This window comes from Meriones unguiculatus, chromosome 8 (assembly GCF_030254825.1).
Source record: "Meriones unguiculatus strain TT.TT164.6M chromosome 8, Bangor_MerUng_6.1, whole genome shotgun sequence".
Classification (NCBI taxonomy): Eukaryota; Metazoa; Chordata; class Mammalia; order Rodentia; family Muridae; genus Meriones; species Meriones unguiculatus.
This window is the reverse complement of record NC_083356.1, coordinates 120,458,591-120,473,668: the sequence shown is the minus strand read 5'-3', so window position 1 is coordinate 120,473,668 and position 15,078 is coordinate 120,458,591. Positions and strand designations below refer to the sequence as shown.

The 15,078-nt window shown below is 43.7% G+C and overlaps 2 long non-coding RNA genes across 2 annotated transcripts; one reads left to right on the top strand and one right to left on the bottom strand.

Annotated features, from left to right (window-relative positions):
• Positions 1-8,376: 8,376 nt before the first annotated feature.
• Positions 8,377-14,607, top strand: LOC132655943 (uncharacterized). Its single transcript, XR_009593918.1, has 4 exons — positions 8,377-8,451; positions 9,380-9,436; positions 12,430-12,580; positions 13,594-14,607. It is a non-coding gene; the product is annotated as an uncharacterized LOC132655943 (long non-coding RNA).
• LOC132655944 (uncharacterized) lies at positions 8,814-9,709 on the bottom strand. Its single transcript, XR_009593919.1, has 2 exons — positions 9,534-9,709; positions 8,814-9,418 (listed from the first exon to the last, which is right to left on the bottom strand). It is a non-coding gene; the product is annotated as an uncharacterized LOC132655944 (long non-coding RNA).
• Positions 14,608-15,078: the final 471 nt, after the last annotated feature.

Here is a 15,078-nt window from a genome sequence, read left to right as displayed (position 1 = left end):
GCAAGAACCTCAAGTCAGAGGGTTCTTTATTTCCAACCTAGATGGCAGCGAATACTTAATCACTCGTCACATTTACTTATTTCTGAACGTAGCTGCGGCAGGCACTACCTTTGAAGGAAGGTGTTGTGCTCCAGAGCTGTGCTAGCCTTGGAGCTTGTGTCCTGAGTTAAGGCAGGCTGCTGACTGTGACGGCTCTGTGCTTTGGTTTACTGATGCTGCGTGCTTGTTGTATGGTTCACGTTGCTCCTGCTGGGAGGGATCTGGGTTTCCTGTCTTTGGATTGGATAGGAGTTTCTGGAGTGTAATGCAAGTGATGTGCATAGTCCGAAGCCGGGCTATACAAAGGATGCAACTTCTGAGCCAGTGAGGTGGCTCAGAAGTTGGGTAAAGGTGCTTGCTGCCAAACCCAATAACCCGACTTTGATCCCTGGAACCTACACTATGGAGGGAGAAAATTGACTCTGGCAAACTCTCTTCTGAACTCATTTGCTGTGTGTTTCCTTTGGCAAATGCACACATGCATAACTGCGATATCAGAGCTATTGAAATCTTGTAATAGTTCAAGCCTGTAACGTCACAACATGCTCAATATACAATATGTAAATCCAGCATTTATCTGAACATTTACACTATACCCATTTCCACAGCAGCAGAGCAGAATTTATAAAACTGCCTGTTTCACATGCTTAATTGCATTGAAGAGGATTGCCTTTCTATCATCTTATTTAAACTGTACTTTTCCAGATTCCGTATTAGTCAACTCAGCATCTATTTATTGAAGAGCTAAATATATTAACTTTATTTTCCTCTCTTCTGTATTTTTGATGCCCTGACATTTAGGGTTTTATGGTATCTAGAAAGAGGCAATACCGTCAGGGTTCACTAGTTCCTAAACCTAGTGAACATTTTTGTATATGAACCAACCATCTGTTTATCTAATTCTTACACACCAGCCCCACATCTCCTTCACCCTAGATCATTCCAGAACCAGGTACATGACAAAGAGAGCCACCTGATACCCCAGACACTTTCAGAACCACTTGGATTAGCCAATAACAATTTTTCACGTAAGGACCTTGTGGTCAAACATTCTCAAGCACGCTCCAGAGGAAGAAATGCCATTGATAGCCATGATCTGAGGTATCATTTTTATTAAAAACGTTAATTTGTGAAGAAAATGGTATTTGTGACCATGTATTAGTTGCCTTGGGGAGGAAGTGTGCTACTCATTTATTTATATAAACAAAGCAAAACTAAGTACATAAATAATAAAATCAAAACAAAAACTGACCTCTAACTCCCTTCACAGTCTTGTTTACATGTATTTCCAAAGACATATATATGTTTTCTTCTCTCAGTGAAATGGGTTCAGGAGAAAATTTGTTCCTTAGTTATCACTTACTGAGCTGGTGTGGTGGCGCACACCTTTGATCCTAGTGCTTGGGTGGTAAACTCAGGCGGACTCTGTGAGTTCCACCCCGACAAGGACAACGTAATGAGGTCCTGTCACCAAAACAGAACAACAGAAATCACAGACCGACTTCGATTAGAAATATGAACATGTAAAAATATTATTTCCTTGGTGGAAATAAGTCGTATAGTCAAAAATCTGTGCGATGACTACTTTTTATCCACAAAAGAGTTTTAGTCCGTGCGAGACGTGGCACACGACGGGGCAGTGTTAACGCTCGGGTCTTATGAAGCTTCGATGTCTGTCTGCACTTACACAACTACTTCAGTTCAGCACCGCCCACATCAGTTACATCCTGTAGCTCTTCCTTTGTAGGTTGAAAAGACGCTGAGGACAGATGAGAGCATTCCGATTTGTGTGCTTCTCATGAACTCAGTCCTTATCCCTTCTCGTTTCTTCTCTCCTCCTGGCCTCTCTGCTCCTTTCCCAGGGGTGGTCCCAGCAGGGAAAGCGCCACTGGGCGAAGACTACCTGAGGTCCTACCCATAGCTCAGGTCACGATGTGAAGCGACTGGGTCACTCCTGGGGAGTGAGCAGAAATAAGAGAAGTGCTCATGTAAGACCCAGAGCGGGTGAAGTTAGGCCTATGTACAAGACAGACACTAAGTGTGGTGGTCCAGGCAGGGTGTGTGTAGCTGAAGAAGATGAGCAGGTGTATGATCCTGAAGACCCTCGGAACGTGTCATTCTGTTGGAAAAGAGCATGGGTCTTCTCTATCCCTTCTTCCCTCCCTCTGTCCCATCCTTCTTGCGCAGATTAACTCCACTATTGATTTTCACCTCTGGTGTGGGCTCATGAGAAGACATAGACTGTCAATTTTGCTCTTGAAGGCAGAAGGGCAAGCATTTACCGGCTAGAGCTAGGCTGTGGCGACAGCAGGAGTGACTATGAGCATCCTGAGGCAGAACTTCCTCAAATCAGACCTCCTGAAAGACACTTCCAGGGAGACTCAGCACTCTGTTGCCTTTTCAGCAAGCCCTTCAGGTGAGTTGGTAGTTCCAGAACTTTCATGCTAGAGAGAACAAGCCAGGCTGGGTGTCCTTCACTGAGCTCCCCCCAACCTCTGACAGTGGCGAGTCAGGCGTGTGCTGAACCCTTTAGGGCTCCCCACTCAGGCTCCTCGTGTCTGTGCCTAGGCACTGGCTTGTACCTCTTTCTTCTGCCAGAATCTAGAAAGCTTAAGTGTTAAACCTTAAATTTCAGGAAATCATCTGTTTTCACACTGGGTGAACTAAATAAAGAAAATTATTCAAGTAATTTGCATATTCAAGATTGGATCCGTGGAAGGAAAAGGCTCCAGGTAATTCAGATCATAAGTAAAAGAGCCCTGGGGGAATCGTGTTACGTTTATTATAACCCATTAGCCAAGTGATTGCATTAGCTTTCACACTGGTCTAGTCATCAAGGGCCCGAACAAGTGTCTCCTAGCCATTGGGAAGTGATCACCTCATAGTGATGTAATTAGAATATAAATGTGAGATTGCTACCTCACTCAGTTTTCAGCCATTTGTCAGATACTCGAATCATTTAGAATGAATGCCCATGGGTTCCAAGCTGTGTCTCAGGAAGAGCGTGCTCACGATGCCCACGGCCTGGTGCCAGCACAGGAGTACTGCATAAGAGGAGCCCGGGTCTTGAGCGCTGTGGCTTTGGAAGGGTGGTCCATGATGCTTGTGGTGATGGATTAAAATGGCTGCCACAGGTGGCCAGGGTGTGGCCCTTTTAGGAAGCCTGGGGTGGTCTTTGAGGTCTCAGATGCTCACACCAGGCCAAACGTCACTCTTCCTGCTGCCTGCAGATCCAGATATAGAAGAACCCTTGGCTTCTTCCCCAGCACCACTTCTGCCTGCATGCTGTCAGGCTTCCTGCAGTGATGATAATGGACTAAGTCTCTGAAACTGTAAGCCAGCCCCAGTTCAATGTTTTTCTTTATAAGAGTTGCTGTGGTCATGGTGTCTCCTCACAGCAATAGGAACCCTAACTAAGACAGTGCTCTTCCAGTCTCAAGGTACCCCTCCCGGCCTCTGGACCCTGGAATTTCCTGCTCAGACACCTACTTCACTCACAGGCAGGGCTTGAAGTGCTCCTCCATAGGTCTATCTTCCAGGGACAGGCTGTGAGCAAGAGGTAGGCAGAGCAGCTGTTTGCTTGGGAGGGAGACATAGCTGGGAAGAATGGGAAGGAGTGTTTGCATTCCTGTGTGGAAAGACAAGACTGAGCTAGGGGTTGGAGAAAGGGCACTGAGGGCGGGTTAGGACCAATTTCTCCTGCCCTGTTGAGAGAAACTCTGAGGAATTCAATGATTTCCACATTCAAACTTGGCCTCCAAAAGAGGTAGGAAAAACACACTCTTTTGTAACCATTTACTAGCTTGATTTATAATTCTATTTAGACAAATGATTTTGCGGGCCTCCATTAGCATTCTTGCTTCAGGCCCCATAAATGTTAGGCTAGTTGGCCACCCACATAGACCCATGGAAAACCTTTGTATTCCCAATTATGTAGAACTGGAGCCTTTAGCTCCCATTACTCAGTTCTCTGACAGTCCTCCAGGAAGGGTGGTTCATTTCAGACAGTTTTACACAACATGAAGGCAGAAGAGGGATTGTCTTAGGAAAGGAAGGGGCCCAGAGAGGGGACTGTTAGAGTAACAGGAGTAGACAGGAGCACAAGAATGTTCACTAACTAAAAAGTAATGTGTACATAAATAAGGGATGAATTTAGGCACATTAAAAATTTGAAGCATTTATTTGAGCAGCAAGCGATTCACAAACTAGTTTGCACCAGAAGGCAAGAGATGCAGTATTCCGCTAGGGCTGGGAGAGAAAGTTTCATAGGTGTTTGCAGAAGCAAGTTAAAATTCTCTCTGTGGTGTGTGTGTGTGTGTGTGTGTGTGTGTGTGTATTCAAATATATTTGAAGCTGGGGTGTGATGTTAGAGGTAAAGTGCTTGCCTAGGATGTGCAAGGCTGTGGGTTTGATCCTTAGCAGTGGCTAAAGTGGGGAATCCATAGGGAGATGCTAACTGAGGGGTACTGATTTGTTACACTTGAGTTTTATCTCACTGTTTCAATGGGGCTTTAGTTCCACAGAACCCAGGCCTACAACCGGGCTCTGCACTGTCCTAAGCAAAGCTTAGCCTTTGCTTTTCAGGTCTGTGAAATGGAGAAGGCAAGTCCATGAAGTGTTTGAAAGAATGGTACCAGGTGGTTTGCAGGACTCAGCTTGCACCACAGGCAGCCACAATGCTCACATTTTCAAGATTTTATAAGCCAGCTGTTAAACCACTGGACAACCTTAAATTAGCCATGGTGGGAGCATTTATAACCACAGAAATTAGCAATGACTATAAACCAGGTCCCTTTCTCCTAGAGGGCCGTTGGCCAACACAGTGGTGAGTACCACAGAGAAGTATTTGAGAGACAGCATTGGACAACCCCGAATAAGAACCGACAATGTTCAATGTTTTCTGTTGATAATGGGCCCTTAGTATGCACAGAAGTGGGTTTTAGGCACTGTGGGACTCCATGGTGCATAGACAGTGCTCCAAGGAAGATCAGCCTAGTGTCTGAGAGGACAGTGCCGTGAAACAGTTGTCCCTGTAGCCACTGAGACTGGAGATCTGTCACAGTAATCTTTTCCGTTTCTGTCAGGACCTTTGTATCTCACTGTAAATTGCTGGATGGCCTGGAACTTGCTCTCTAGACCAGGCTGGCCTCGAACTCACAGAGATCTCCCTGCTCTGCCTCCTGAGTGCTTGGCTCAAAGCAATGCAATACTGGGCAGGTTTTCCTTAACTCTTAAAGATAGAGATGTAATGCCTGCCTCACTTCCCATATGAGGTTTCTGCAGATCAAAATGAAGAAATAGCTACGAAAGTGCTTTATAAAATACTGTCAGGCTTTCATAGACTTTGATAAATTCTATGTTCATTCTTAAATGAGCCTTTCCTCTTTGAAAGCAAAGACAAAACAGACGGAAGAATCCTCTGTACAATATAGAATTATTTCTGCTAAGGGAAAATCACTCAATTTTTAAAACAAGGATTAGCCATACACATTAATACTATTTAATGCACATTTTGTTTGATTTTCTACTTATGCAAGCAGATCTGATAACTGATGTCACTATTTAGATATACATAAGTGGCTTACAGATGAAATAGTTTATTGTAGTTTAGATTTAAGTAATAGGAAAGAATCTTTCTGTAGTCCAAGGAGCATAAATCAGAAGTTCTGCTCCCATGTAAGGGATTTAAAATAAACTTTCCTCCTTCTGCCGGGAATACAAATGACATTAGCCTGCCTGGTGGCCAATCAATGAAGCAATCCTCACCAAGGTGGGTTGACATCTGATTGCAGCCTGTGGAGCAGCCATCCAAGTGAGGCCATAATTTCCTATGAGGCAAGAATAAGACGAGAGACGCAAATAATCATTAAAGCAGCATTTCAGACGTATTCATACCCAAGTTTCCATTTGTAGCTAAGTGGCAATGGTTCACAATTAAATCATGAATGGTGTCCACAGTTTATTTAGCTGAAGAAAAAATAATAATCGCCGGTGTGAATCACACGGTTTGTGACTCATAGCTAATTACTGTTTTCTCCTCTAGGAAGCAAAGACATAAGTGCATCTGGGCATTAGTAAGGCTGTGGCACCAAGGGTCTTTGTGCATCTTGTAAATTTCCAATTTTACCTCCCCAAGTAGAGAGACCATAAGCTCAGGGGGTTGGGATACTCCCCCTCGCGCTGGCAGGCCCTGGTATGCGTGACAACCGATGCCTATGAGGTACCAGGCTCCAGATTTCAGTCAAACCTGCTATGATTCATCTTTGAGAATAAGTCCACAGGGCATTGCAAGTCCAGAATGCAAGAGTAGAGAAAATTCTTTCTGGACATTTTCTCAAATTCTCCAGAGTCAACTTTTCTTAACAAAACTTAACAAAAACAAAACCCTCCTGATTTCCCAGCAAAGGTGAGAATATTGTTAACAGAAGTATGTTATTTAGAATTTCTTGATAGTGGCAGCTACATATACTTAAAACTGCACACTGTATGCATGCCTGGTGCTTGTGGAGTTCAGGAAGGGGACGCTGGATTTGCTAGAACAGGAGTTACAGACACTTATGAGTTATTATCAAGGTGCTTCAGTTTGAACCTAGGTCACTGGAAGAGTAGCCACTGATCTCAACCACTGAGCCATCTCTCCAGCCCCTGCTGTGTAGACTTTTTGTCTTGTTATCTTATCGGATAGCAGTATACCAAAAGCAGGAAGCGGAAAGTCAATTCTCAGTCTTACCACTGACTCACTGTGCTGTCATTTGCTGCATTTAATATTTTATTGGAAGTGTCTGTACCATTTATTTACTGTGGAGCCACGAGGCAGAGAGCTTAGAACCTGAGTACAAAGCTGTCTTTGTATCTGGTGAAAGTGCAGATTTTAGTATTTTTATTTAATAGTGAGACTAGGGAATATAGGGTTATTTTGTCTCTACGAAAAATATGCTATTTAGAGCCAGTTGTGGCTGTGCAAATCTTTAATCCAAGAACTCAGGAGACAGAAACAGGCAGATGGCTGAGTATGAGGCCAGCCTGGTCTACAGAGTGAGTCTACAGGACAGCCAAGGCTGTACAGAGAAACCCTGTTTTGAAAACCTAAGCCCAAAACAAGAACAAATATGAATATGTTATTTGATGTCCTCCAGAGGAAAGCAGGGTAAAATCAATAATGGATGTGGAAACCATGGTTTCTGGTTTCTTCATCAGAGGCTTTGACATCTGGGACTTTGCTGCTCTGGAGGGCCGCCCTTCTCCAGCTATGGAATTCCTACCGATTTCAAGTGACTTGCCTTTCATAAGAAAACCGATGAGTTCAACATGAGTTCAATGGATTTCATTAGCACCATATCCCTTCTCTAGCCAACCAGGGCCAGGTGCCAGGTGACCACAGCTGGTCCCTCAAGCTAGCCAATCTTTCCTGTCTCCCTGCCCATTCCTCCACTCAGAAACCACAACCAAGGCTCGTGTCCACCTCTCCTGGTCCATTCCTTTGCCTCCTGACTGGTCACTGTTTCTTTCTGTGCAGTTCTGCTTATGCAGTATGCCTCAGAACAGAAACCCTTATCTCTGTGCCTGTACTGTGCTTCACTCAAAAACATCCTGAATGCCTGTTATGGAAAAAGATTTTTTTTAATGGATAAGTGATGCATAAGACATTTGAATAATCCAAGATTGAGCCATCTGCTCTAGGTAGCTTTAGTGGGCAAATTTATATGATGCAGTGTTTCCTGGGAGGAAAAACCTCCATTGAAGAATCTCGGAGATAAGGATGATCTGTGGGAGATTGTTTTGATTAACTGAGGCCTCTGTGGGCAGCACTGTCCCTAGGCTCATATAGATCCATGTCTATGTAAGACAGTTAAATTTGAGCCTGCCAGTGAACCCAGCAAATGGCATGGTTCTGCTCCATGGTTTCTGCTTCAAGAGCGTACCTGAGTTCCTGTCTGATGTCCCTCAGCAATAGAGTGTGAACTGGAAGTATAAGCCAAGAACTTCTCTCCTCCCCTTAATTGCTTTGGCCATTATTTCTCACAGCAACAAAATGAATTCAGAACACCCTCCATTTGAAAAATAATCACTCCTCACCTCAGAGTTTACTGATTCTTGCTCCAAGGGGTTATTAATAAGAGACAATTTAGTCTTCCCTAAACATAAGTGACCGCGGCCCTGGAACATGGCTTCAGGTTGTCCTAAATGGCATATTCCATCATAAAAGTGGTTACATGAACTTTGATAGGACAAAAGAAAATCACAAATCATTTACTAAGTATGCCTGTGTGGGCATGAATAGGTTTTCAGCCAGAGAATAAGCTTCTCTGCCAATGTAATAAGCCAAATCAAACTGAACCGAAAGGTCTGAAAGCAGGTTTATTGGGAGGAATTCCTACTCGGGCTCAGGCCAGAGAAGTCGCACCAGGCAAGGTAGGGCGAGGGGCTTTTATAGATCTAGGCAAGGGGTGATGATGTGTCAGCCAGGAGTTGGGATTGTGCCCATTTATGGTCAAAAGTTGAGCTCCAGGGCAGGCACTCTTGGGTGGGCTGGCAGGTTGCATCAGCTGCCAGAAACACGGAACTGAGCTTCTGGCTGCAGGAAAGAGGCTGTATGGGGGCTCCCAGACAATGCAAAGTAGGGAAACCCTGACATAGTTTCAGAGGCTCTTTGGTGACATTTATGGCTTTTAGACTGGGGCAAAGAAGTGGCTTCAATATGTTTTAGTCACAGTTATTAGATCAGTTACAGGATGTTTTGGTTTCATTTCTGTTGTGGTGACAAAAAGAAATCTAAGTGAGAAAACCATTTATTTCGACTTAGAATCCCAGGCCCATCCATCACTGTGGGGAAGTCAAGGTAGGAACTTCAAATAGTCACATCACAGTCATGGTTTAGAGCAGTGAGTAATGAAAGCTCACACTTGGTTGTTTGCTTGTTTAAGCTTAACTCGAGGGAGAGAGACAGATAGAGAGAGACAAGGAAAGACAGAGAGAGAGAGAAAAAAGAGAAAAGTGGGAATAGTGTGGGCTTTTGAAATGTCAAAGCCTTCCTCCAGTGACATGCCTCCTTCAACAAAGCCATACCTCCTAATCCTTCCCAAACAGTTCCATCAACAGAGGACCAAGTATTAAATATATGCGTATAGGGTTCATTCTCATTCAAGCCGCCACACAGAGGTTGGAAACGAATTGCTCTTGAGGTGACTAAATATAACCTGAGACATGTTGGCTCTTAAGCTGCAGCATTCTGTTCCTCCAAAATCACAAAGCTGTAGTCAGGCAATCAATATGCAGAATCTTCCAGACAAATGGGACTTTGCAGGTAGCCCCAGTCCACAGTTCAGTTCTCTGCCTGCAGGTATCCACTGAGCACACCAGCATGGAGTGGAAATCCATCCTGTGATCACAGAAACCAGTGAGCCAATGAAGTCTTACCTACCCTGAGCATGTACCTGCTTTATTTTCAACTTAGACTTGACGTTTCTCCTTTGTAGTCCTTTCTGTTTACTTACTGTAATGTTTCTTCTGCTCCCTGCCTTCTGGCTTCCCAAATAAGCACATCTCTGCTTTCCTTGCTTCTCTCCCAACAGGTGCACATGTCTGCTGTGCACAGCTCCCTCCTACAGCTGGTCCGATCGTGCCACACTCACACCCCGCAATGGCTGCACTGCATCTTGCCTGACTCTGGGAGAAACAGGCTGGGCATTCACAAGAACCATGAATACAAATGATCACAGGGAAATTTTTGGAATGGGCAGTTAGATGTTGTTTGTTCTTAGCTGGGCATGGTATCTGATGCCTGCATTCTTGGCACTTGAGGGGTTGAGGCAAAAATAGCTCAACAAGTCAAAATATTGATCATTGCTACTACTCTTAGCAGAGACCTAAAAGCAATGCCTTTGTAAAGACAGGGGATTATATTCCTTTCTTTTTAAAAATTATTTTGTTTTGCTTTCTTGTTTAACTCAGGACCATCTGCCTAGAGATAACACTGCCCACAGTGGGCTTGGGTCCTCCTACGTCAACTTTTATTCAAGAAAGTGCCCCACAGATTTGCTTACAAGTCAACCTGATGGAGGAATTTTCTCAGATTACTTTAGCTTATGTCAAATTGACAAACTAACCAAAACAATAGCACTTCCACAATTTCATAGTATCAGAGTTTGTTAACTATGTGCTATATTCATCATTTATAGCTTATAGGAAACTTCTTTTATTTATCATCATCATCATTAGAGACGTTATCTCACTATGTAGCCTTGGCTGTCTTGAAACTTCCTGTATAGATCTGGCTGGTCTTGAACTCACAGAGGTCCTTCTGTGTAGCTGAATTTTTTATTTTTTTAATTTTTTTTTAATTTTTTTTTTTTACTGCTTTGTGTGTTTCTTTTTTTCTCTCCCACCTTTCTTCACCCTTATTAACATTATATAGGAGAGAAGAAAGAATAGAGAGGAAAGGGGGTGATGTTATCGTTAGACTATTTTCTTCTGATTAGGAGCATTGAGTTCTTTGGGGCAAGTTTGACTTTTGCTTTCAGGATATCTCATTTCTTTGTGCACAACTACTTTACAAACAGCAACCAACAGCACCCAACCACCATCCTGATAGTGTCATAAATCATGGCATGAATAAGCAGTTGAAGGCAATCTCATGTTATCCATAGTCAAACATGCTATAGAAGAGAGAGAAAAGAGTCAACATGTCTGTCTTTTGAAATGGTTTATGTATTTATGTACTGTGCATGTATGTATGGGTATTTTGCCTGCATATGTGTCTGTGTGCCACCTGCATGTCTGATGTCTGTGGAGGTCAGAAGAGGGCATTGGGTCCTCTGGAACTGGAGTAACAGACAATTGTGAGTAGTCACGTAGCAGCTGGGAATAAAATCTCTATTCTGGAAGAGACACTCTCTTAACCAATGAACCATCTCTCTAGCCCCAGCATGTCTGTCTTAGAAGAAAATTCTGTCATCACAGTTACAAGAAAATTGAAATCAAGCAACAGAGCAAAAGCCTTAATACACTTTAGGAGGGAAATTTGGAGAAAGATAGTACCTCAGTAATATTTACTCTACAAATGAGCAAACCAAATGGACGAGAAAGCAGAAAGCCCACAACTTGCTCCCTTAGTTGTTTCTGTAGAAAGCCTTGGAAGTCATGACAAAACACTGCCCTTGATCTTGAAAGAAAAAAGGAATTTTTGGAAGCTGAGTGAATCTGCAGAGAGGAAGACAAACTCTCTCCCAGACTGACTGGTTCCATATTTGTCTGGGAATCAGCGAGGCTTGAATTTCATGCCCTGCCCTTTCAAACTGCCTAGGGTTTAAAATTAGCAGCACACTCAGAGCAACAGCACCGGCCACGACATAGCTCTCCTTTCTGTTTGGCGGCTGTATTTTTAGTCAAATCGCTAGCGTTATCTGGACGGCAGACCTTCTAGTTTCAACACTTGGTCTTTTCGCAGTCTGAATGTCAAGTCCTTTTGCACAACTGTTAGGGATCTGGGATTTCTGGTCATGTGATGAAAAGGTTGCGGTGATGTCACCGCAGCTTGCTTTGATTTCAAGATAATGAAGAGTGTTGCTTTTGGCAGTCACACTGAGCCACTGAGTCACAGTGGTTAGGCAGGAATGAAAGTTTGGGAAGTTTGTTCCTTAGTGTACAAAGACATCACTGCTTTGCCCTTTCTTCCTGTCTTCCTGCCTCGGGCTACTATAATAGAGAAACACTGTTTAGGTGTAAAAAGCAGATGTTTGTTGTTTGTTAGAGCCTGGTTCTAGAAGCTCTAGTTTTAAGAATGAAGGGCCTTTTTTTCCCCCATGTTTCCCATGATGAAAGGCAGAGGGTCCTCGTGGCAGAGGCCAGGCCTGAGTAGTGTTCTAACACTAATTACTGAAGAGTACATACTAGGTTCAGCTCTGGCTGAAATACAGCCTTGGCACAAAGTAGGTGCTTTTTAAGTGTTTGCTCATGAATCAAAGTGAGATTCAACTCATTCACTCAACAAGAGAGTGTTGGGGAGGGTAGAAGACTGGAAGTATTTTACTTTGGAAAGCATTCTTATGGCCTAACTCCTCTATTTACTGGGAGGGTGTGGTCAAGCCATGGCTGCCAGAAGCTGCTCAGGCATTTGCTGTGGGAATAGAATCAACAGGTCATGAAACTGCATCTTATCATTTCCCAACATACCTGTTCTCTTCCTTGAGGTCATTATGGAGAGAAATATTGGGAGAGGAAGAAAAAAAATTGAGAACGGGAAGGAAAAAAGGCAAAACCACAGATCCATGTTTGGAAATCAGGTTGAACCTATTATGAGATATTTCTTCCACAAACATATTATTAAAGTGCCACGATAAACAAGTAGGAGAAAGGGTGTTCTTAATTTGAAGCTGTTTGTCAATGCTTAAGACCTTTGTAGGAGGCCCGTTTTTCTGCTGTGAAGTATCCACCAAAGAAGAGCACGCACATGTGGATTCAAGGCAATAGAAGATCTTTATTAGCAAGCTGTCAGCTGTGCTAAGTGTTCAGGACCTGCGTGCAGTCCTAAGCCTTTCTCAAGGTGAGCTTTTAAGCCCAAAAATCCTGGGTCAGGACATCTCTGCTAGCAAGAACAGTTAGCCAGAAGCAGAACTACAGAAGCCAAAAAGCAAAGCTAGTACATTCAGGGACTTTCCCAGAACTATGGACTTTGATGGATCAGGTTTTTGTTCTTGTTTTGGTGGGTGTTGCTTTAGTGGGTGTTGCTGTCCATGTGCCGGGTTCCAAGGTCTGTACGGTACCTCCATCATGGTGTCAGTTGTGCTGAGGTCTGCGGGGCTGTTATGCTCCCTAGCATCATGTTGTAGAACTTTCTTTGACCCTCTTAATTCCCAGATCCTGATGTGCCAAGTTCCAGCTGTGTGCAGCTCATAGACGCCTTCTGTTGGCACACACATGTCACTGTGTACTCATAATATCTCTCACTCACGGAAGAACATTCTGTTTTGTTCATCAGTGAATCCTGGAATGCCCAATGCTCAGGGTTTGAATGCAGTGTTTGCCCAATTCATATTTGATGGATACATGAAGTAGACTATACTTTATACAGATCCCTGTCTCTGGAACTGGTGTGCACTCATTGACATCTTGACTCTGATCAAAACCAACCAACCAACCAACCAAACAAACAAACAAACAAACAGAGGAATTTGGCAATCAGTCACAGCACTGCAGTCAGAGGGAACCAGGTGATGGCTATTGTCATAGTTTGTAAGCAATTCTTCCAGTTTAGGAGAATCGAGGGCTGGCCCCAGTTAACACAGGAAGCACCTGGGAATGCCTCTGGGCTCTGTGCTCAAACCACATTGCTTAAATTGTGAAGTGCCTCATCGGAAATATGTCTTATGGTAAGAAATGGTGCCATTTCCTTCACCAGGCAACAGACTTAGTGAATCTGGTTGTTCAGGAGGTTGGAGCGTGTTGCTTGGATAGTGACATCTGTATTGTTCAGATTGTAGTAATTAAGTTTATTCTTTTCTTTGGGAACAGTCTTGGTAGCATCAGTTAAATTAACAAATGTATATAATATTTTAGAAGCAAAAGAAGAGGAAGAAGAGGAAGAAGGAGGAGGACGAAGAGGAGGAGGAGAAGGAGGAGGAGGAGGAGAAGAAGGTATTGCATTATCTATGATTCCATCTTGTTGGCCGAATGCTACCATGTCCTCTTGGCTGCCTCAGTGATGTGGGCAGCCCTGCTGAGAAAGCCAAAACCAAAGCACCTACTGCTAGAGCTAGGTGATGCAGCCATCTCTCAGACAGCCAGAAGCCAGGACCCTAAAGCCTACAGCTCCCAGAAGTTAGAGTTTTACTAGTAATCTGAATAAGCTTCGAAGAGGATCCTTCCCCATTTGAGCTTCCAGCAGCGAGCACAGCCTGCCTGGCACCTGTTAGGGGCTTGTGAGACTCAAAACAGAAGACCCCACTGTGTCTAACAGACCCAAAGAAACTGGGAGGTTAAACAAACTGTACTGTTTTATGCCAATAGCTTTGTGGTAGTTTATTGTGCAGCAAGAGACAATCAGTTCATTATCTGGCTCCCCAAATGATATTTAGTATCTTTTAATTTTATATTTTCAGGGATGAACAAATCTGTATAATAGAATATAATATGTTAGCAAAATGCATTGCAATAGAACATCTCTGCAGGCCATTTGGATTCATTTCTATTTACAATCGGGTGGAGAGGTCCTGTCATCAAGGAAAGAACTTAATGACCGTGGTATGGTTTACTGTGGTGACGTCCATGACTGGACTTTCCACAGATACACTCTACATTCCTGTACCATCATCTCGGACTCCTTTTCCCAGAATAATCTTAGTATTTTATGTTTCTGGATTGCTACAGTTCTTCCAATGGACATCTTTTATAAAGAGCTGTTGGAGGCTCAAAAGACGGGTTGTAGTTAAGAGTTAAGAGAGCCTGCTGTTATGTCCTAAGGACTGGAGTTTGGAGCCCAGCATCCATGTATCAATGTGGGCTATCCACGCCTGAACCTATAAGCAAACGCGCGCACGCGCGCACACACACACGCGCACACACACACACACACACACAAATAAATAAAAATAAATCCTTTAAAAAGGATCAGTGGTCTTTTTCAGCACTCTCTGTGAGACTGCTTACTTACTCTTCAAAACAGGTAGTTTTGTTCTGTTTTGTTTTTTGTGAAAGGGTCTCACCGTATGGCCCACGCCAGCCTCTGACGTGTGGTTCTCCACTCTTCGTGTCCTGAATGCTAGGCTGACAAGAGTGTGCCACCAGACCTGGTTTTGTAATTATTCGAAATAGTTCTGCATTCCTGTGGTTGAGTGTCACTGACGATCCAGGCAGACTCCTGCCGTTACTTTCTCCCACAAACATTCGGCTGTCCCGGCCTCTGCTGCCTTAAGACTGTTAATGGCTGTAGATTGCCCCGAGTAGAGTACAGCATCATGTTAATCCTGACAGATGGAACAACTGTCCTCCTCTTCAGAATATATTGAGCAGTGATGCTCTGTGACCTCTGCGGAGCTTTATATG